The sequence below is a fragment of the Plutella xylostella genome, chromosome 9, assembly GCF_932276165.1.
Source record: "Plutella xylostella chromosome 9, ilPluXylo3.1, whole genome shotgun sequence".
In the NCBI taxonomy this organism is placed as follows: domain Eukaryota; kingdom Metazoa; phylum Arthropoda; class Insecta; order Lepidoptera; family Plutellidae; genus Plutella; species Plutella xylostella.
Window position 1 is genome coordinate 10,303,711 of NC_063989.1, and position 7,434 is coordinate 10,311,144.

The window sequence follows — 7,434 nt, forward strand, 5'->3', positions numbered from 1 at the left end:
TCCGAAATTAATCTTCACAACTTATAGGGTCTAACAATCTAATCTGTAATGGGAAAATCCCGGAAAATTAATTACAAATTGTTAGCTTGGTACTATAGAAGATGCTGAAAATAAGACACTGAGGAAGTTTGAAGTAAAATACTTTTATAAGGAACACAAACTATTCAAAAAGGAATCTAATAACAAACAGAAGTCTTTTAAGAGTCATCCTTGTTTTTTCTGCCATCTTGCATTGAATGAATCCGCATGATTCCAGTGACCGGCCAGTCAATGCGAATCACAGACAATATAGAAACTAAATGAACTAAAGAACAACTCCTAGCTACATCTAGTAATCCGGCCGGACCTATGATGAAATAAGTAGCTTGATATTAGTAAAGAATAGCATTGGTAAATTTAAACGCTAACAGTCGGCCGTCCTGTTATTGGGAATGTCCCCATTCCCTGTCGGCCATTCGAACGCTAACTAACAAGTTCTAAATTTATGTTAACAAACTGAATGAATTAGCAAAATTAATAAAGTTATTATATCTATGCGGTGATATTAAATGCACTTAGCAATCATAATTAAAACAAAACTCAAAGAGACTATAAGTAATTAGTAAACCATATTCCGGCTGTTCTTATTGATGTACTTAATGCTGGTCTGACGCTGGTCTGCTACGCTGCAACGTTGCTAGGTGAATTGTTGGTCGGCTACACTGTATGTTCATTGTTCCTCAGAATCTGAAATAGGTACACAAATTATATATTAATTAGTTGTTTTTTTTTTTTTTTTTTGTTTATTGTTCTACTGCTGGACAGTGGCCTCCTTATTAGTGTTCTACTGCTGGACAATGGCCTCCTTATTGTTGTTCTACTGCTGGACAATGGCCTTCTTATTAGTGTTCTACTGCTGGACAATGGCCTCCTTATTAGTCTTCTACTGCTGGACAATGGCCTCGTAGCAGAATAAATCAAATTAATTCGTACGAGTAGGTAAATTAAATAGTGATTATTTGAATATTGATATGATTTTGTTTCTGATATATTTTTTAAAATTTAAACATAATCTTTATTTATTTTGAGTAACATTAAAGTGAAAGAAAGTATTATTATACTTAATAAGAGTATTATAAGAAATATAGGCTTAGTTTACATATAAAATGTCACTAGTATTGTGGGTACCGCTTGTGCTTCGGCATACCAGTCACAACCCAGTGTGAGTACCGCTTGCACATCGGCATACCAGCCACATATACTCGGACAACATACTTACTCTTTATCAGATAAATAGTATAGTGGGTACCGCTTGTGCTTCGGCATACCATTCACAACCCAGTGTGAGCACCGCTTGCACTTCGGCATACCAGCCACTATATACTAATTATCATTAGGTGAGCACCGCTTGTGCTTCGGCATACCATTCACAACCCTGTGTGAGCACCGCTTGCACTTCGGCATACCATTCACCTTTTATTATAACAATATTAAAGTGTGTGTATTATCATTCAGTGAGTACCGCTTGTGCTTCGGCATACCAATCACATCCTTGTGTGAGCACCGCTTGCACTTCAGCATACCATTCAACTTCATTTATCGGAACAATACTGTTCGGTCATCCATTCTCATAATATATTTATAATGCAGGTATCTTAGTATCAAAATATATTCCAATTCTTCTATTTTATATATAATATTCTTGTATTTTTATATTTAAATCATCATTTATTATAATAACAACAGTGTGTTAAACATTTTGATTTATTAGGACAATACTGTTCAGACAGCCATTCTCATAATATATGTATATAAAATGTAAGTTTCTTTCCATGTTCTCATAATGTATTCAAATTATTATATTTTAATTCTAATATTCTTGTGTCTTCATATTAAATCAACATTTTCTTTGTAATTTTATTAAAGTGTGTTAACCATCTTGATTTAATAGAGCTTTAGACAGCCATTCTCTTAATATTCCAATACATTCTTGTATTATGTGTATAAAATGTAAGTATTTTCTTTCCATATTCTCATAATGTAGGTATTCCAATCCTTTCATTTTATGTCTTATATTCTTGTGTCTCCATATTAAATCAGCCTTTTCTTTGTAATTATATTAAAGTGTTTTAACGATCTTGATTTAATAGATCAATGCTGACCCTCAGCCATTCTCATTATGTAGATTTTTATATGCATATTCTCATTTTATGATTATTCCAATTATATCTTCATATTTAAATCATAGTTTTCTTTATCATCATCATATTCATCATACAATATGTAAATATTCCTATCCTAAAACAAGAACAGGAATTAGAATAGAAAAGTGAGAAATAAATTGCATATTAGTCGCAAGTAATAAGTTACATCCACAGCTTAATAATGAACCTAGTTAAGTAAGGTATAATATTATATTATGTACTTTTATCATAAATAGTTCTTATTACCTTTATCTATTTACAGGAAAATTAACGAATAATTTATTATAAGAATTTTGAAATAATGATAGCCAATTACAAGTTTTTAATTGCTTGAGACACGGATAAAAAGTTAAGTGTTACAGTTGCCACGAATTAATTATGAATTATTCATATATAAATTAGTTGATGTAATGGCATTCCTATTATATTGTAACATGATTATATTATAATTAGTTAAAGTTTCGTGGAATTTTATATTAATTATTTTAAATTGACCGTATCTTAAGTATTAAGTTTTCTATCAAATGAATATAATATAATTAGAGTTAGTATGCATATGAGTTGCAAAATCAAGAGTATAAATATTTGAGAGTATCATTACATAACATGACAATATTTGTGCATATTACATAGTGCATGGTAATAATTAGCATGCCATGATAAGAATTTACAATCAAGCATTCAGCAAGTAAGTAAACACATATAAGTAGGTAAAAACACCTCCTGTGGGTTGACTGGTAGAAAATGCTTGTAGCATTAAGTCCACCCTTTGTACACTTATTTTTATATTTGTGCAATAAAGGATTAAATAAAATAAAATAAAATAAAAATATGTAGAGGTAAATACAAGTAGGTGCTTATAGCTACCTTTAATTAACAGCCTTTTCAGTGTCGGCATAATTAAAACTAGAAAATACTTAGATACCAATGGTACCTCAAGATACAGACCAAGCTTAGTTTGGTGACCGCTATCGCTACTGTATACTTAATTTTTTTTTTTAATATGTGCAAAATATTGATTAAATATCCTATCTCCTTATAAATTTCATCGATGTCAGCATATTCAAAGAAAGTACAGTGCATTAATTTAACCTACTATTTTTATTTGTAGATAAGTACAATAAAGACTCTTAAAACATTTCTTTATAAGTACTTCGTTTTTTTTTTTTATTTTTTATTGTTTCCGTCATTGCCTTCAGATTGATCTAGAGTATTTCATTCACCTTGTTATGAATAGTGGAGGACTGTTAGGTTAATTGTATTTGAAAGTAGGTTTCATCAAATTATTTCTACGTTTTTATGTAAAGGGTGTTTATTTTTTAATTTTGTTTTATTGAATTTTTATCTTTATATATGATAGGCCCAATGGAATGAAATTTGTATGTAGGTACTATGTCAACCTCGCCATATTATGAGGACGTGGGCTTATTACGAGTTTTGAATATAGAATATTTGATTATATATAGGATAATGTCACTTTGTTTGACTTCTCCTTTTGTAAATAAAGCCAGCAAAGTAAGATCATGTATAATTAATTCTGAACCTCTACGTCAGCAAGCCAGCGGCGTCACAAATAAAATATATATTTGAAATGTAGGAAATAAAATAGATTTGAAATACTTTGTTTTAATTACTGCTCTATGCCCAAATAGTATGAGATGGGTTCTTGGCAGTTCCTACAGGGATATTTAAAGTAACTGATGTGATGACTGACTGTGCAAAAGCTTTACAGTCTATTTATAAAGTCCAGAACTGAAATTGATCCGAACTAATTGTAAAATACCGTATTAAATTGATCTATTACCTTCATCTAAGCACCAATCCGTTAAACGATATAGTCAATTGCTATTTTATTTCCTAATATAATTAACTGTAACTGTAAGTATTCAACAGGCAATGACATAAAGTCTCCACAAATTCGCACTCTTTACTTCCATGACTATAGTTAGACTGTATATGTGGTAGGTAGTGGTGTTCCTTATTTAAATAAATTAATAAACAAATAGTACCTATGGTATAGTTTTTAATTATATCTGTGTTGTTGACGTTATGTGATTCACACCAAGGTGATTATCAACTCGAGAGACTTATATAGCTTCCACTATGTTTTTGTTTTTTTTTTATGACGCTTCCTTATGTCTGGTAAGTAAAGTTGGTTTTTCTTTTAGTCGTCAAAAATGTATGGGATTTCAACTGTCCAAAAACCAATAATATAATGGACAGAGCATAATTGATATTTTCACACTGTAGTTTGAGTTTTAAAGTTCACAAAATGTAAGCATTTTTAGATTGAAATCAATGTGAGGCTGAGCATTGTTATGTATGGAAACTGGTCAATAGTTAGTTTTATTTATATTTAGTATTAACAAGTCATGGAAAACCAATAAAGAAGAGAGAGAATATTCCAGGTTCCGCAATTTGTTTGTTGTTAGACATTTGTAAGATAGTATCATGATAATGCATGGGATATAATCCCGTTTAAGTTTATCTAATAAAGATGAAGGCTTTTGCTAAGTCTAGGAATACAAATATTGTTTTCTCAAATTGCTTATAATCATAATATAAATTATTATCATTGCAACTATGTTGGTGTTACATTAGTTTTAATTCTAAGTAAATACATATAATTTCCATTATCATAGTCTCCTATACGATATAACGACTTTTCCTTAAAACTCAACAAAGCAGTAGGTAGGTACTTAAAAATACAAAATATAACACTTCATAAACATTAAAGTTGTAATATACCTATGGTAATTTATATTTATTTAGCAGATCATGAATAAAGTATTCAAAACATAGGGATCTAGTGGTATTTACTAACAGAATAATAACATGTATTTATACTTAATGTTTTTAAACTACGTTATCAGATTTAAAAGTTGTCTGAGACGTCCAGCCTTCTTAAAGGTGTTGGAAAAGACCCATATTGAAACTAATACGGATAATAATATGTCATAAAATGGGTGATTGCATGTACATTCACTCTCACTCAGCACAAAAGGTAAACAATCTTTGTGTGTCCTTTTTAATAAAAATACAATTAAACAAATTAACTACAGCCAAAATACTTACTTTTCCATCTTTATACATATATGAAGTTGCGGTTTTTGTAAAACAAATGTTTGTTTGTCAAAGTCTCCCAGACTCTTAACAGATTAATAAGGTAGTTCACAATATATTAATAACGTAAGTTTTCCATCGTAAAAACAGCATTGATGAAGAAATAACATATTGTGTATGAGACCAAAATTTGTTTTAATGAAATTCCCAATTAGGTACTGTGGAGGTCCACAGTTTAAGTTATGATTTGTTTCAAAAGGAATTATATGAGTTACTAGTAGGAAAATGCTCATTATTATACATAAATATTTGACTGATGATACACTATGACATTATAAAATTAATAATGTTATTCAACATTGATATTTATTAATTGAGGCATTATTGTACTTGTATTAACACAATTCGTTAAGTCATTATTTATTGTGCCTAATGTTTAAATTATGGAAATAGCATGTGTGCATGATTTGTACTCTCAGATCTCAATATTCTGCTGAACACCTGTTATTCATACATTACCTATGTTCACAAATAAAGAATTGAATAAATGGTTTAATTACGAAATCAATCATTCTATGCATTTCATGTGTATTTATGTTTCATTTCATAAATTTGTTTTGAAATTAATTCAAATTAAAAGACACTCCAAGGCCGCTCAAGATCCGCGCCAAGCAAGAAAAAATACATTATACGTCTTGGATTTTGCAGATATTACTAATAGTATTAATTAATACTTCTGATTTGACCTGCCTGTTGCGATGTGAATATCTATGAATTACACAGAATAGACTGTGCTATTTGATCCTTTTGGACATTGTTTATATCCTGACTTGTTTAAAATACAGGTAGGTACTTACTATCCACATTAATATTCTGAAGCAAGAAAGTTAGTAATGTAATGCTAAACCTTACAATAATAAATGAATGTAACGTTAAAATGCAATACAGCTGTTACAGGTCATGATTAAATAGGTACTAAATGGTAATTTAATGTTCTCGACTAATCTCTGTATTTGACTTTCATATAGATAACTTATATCATTAGGACATCTTTATCTTTCCTGTTAAAAGTTTTTCCTAAAGAAAGAAGTTCAACAAAATTTTACAGTTTGTGAGCCAGGTTGAACCGCCTGGGTGGTATGATAACTAATAGGTATATTGGAGTATTGTTTATCTATTGTCTCAATGGTGAGGCATTCAATGTATAGTTTTAATTCATATGTTGTATTTTTTTTTATAATTGATTCGAAAATAAGAAAACAAAATGACAGAAAATAATGTAAGCATGCGGGTATAATGAAATGATATATCTGAAAAGATTTTAAATAGGTGATGCATGCACCTTCACTAAGGTACCAATAAAAGCATACACACACACAAAACATTTTCGTCAACAGATAGCATACAGAAGAAAAATCAAACACTCTTACGTACGTGTACAACTCCAGCTGATGGAATAGAGAGAAAACTTCGCCACAGATTATGGATTTTGCATTTGTATCACTTTCTGAGTCTTTTCTTAGCCATGAAAACTCATTTTCCCAAAGTTGTGTGTACTTCTGTGTCCTTTTTTTTCTTCGTCAAAACTTTTCGATTTTTAGATGGGGTACTTGCGTTATTATTATCAGTACAGGATGCTTGATCGGCGTTATCAATGTTCATCAATCACGTTATAACGAATGGATAAAAGTATTCCAAACAAACAAAACCAAAGTCACAAACAAAACAAACCTCAAAAACTTCTCAAAATAACTTGTCACATGTGACATTTGACGTTTGACATAAGTGGCTGCGTTCAAGATCGTCCAAAGTAAATAGTCGACTTTTTTTGGTTTTGATTATGTGTTTTTGCGTAATATTATATGACTAGTAAAAATGTGTAAAAAAAAGGCTATTTTAGCGTACTCTATTAGTGTTATAGATTATGATGTCTTCCAAGCCGATACGGCTACGGCGACTGCTAATGAAGATTTAGGCTTCGTTGGTGTGCCCGGATGTGGCTTATGTAGCCAATCTTGGCGGTAAATGTTCGACCGCACATTTCACATTTCAGTGAACCATTTTCGTAATTGTATACGATTGCCGCAGGTGGTCTGGCTTTTAGTTCCTCTCTTCTTGTGTCCAGGTCTGTTCGCCGCTGCTCCTCAAAAGTGAAGACATTTCCTTGCACAAGATGTCTCCATTTTGG

At 30.7% G+C, this 7,434-nt stretch overlaps 1 long non-coding RNA gene across 1 annotated transcript; it reads right to left on the bottom strand.

Moving 5' to 3' along the window:
• Positions 1–369: 369 nt before the first annotated feature.
• On the bottom strand, positions 370–7,166 carry LOC125488936. Its single transcript, XR_007266615.1, has 3 exons — positions 6,681–7,166; positions 1,259–2,277; positions 370–726 (listed from the first exon to the last, which is right to left on the bottom strand). It is a non-coding gene; the product is annotated as an uncharacterized LOC125488936 (long non-coding RNA).
• Between the last annotated feature and the right edge of the window lie 268 nt (positions 7,167–7,434).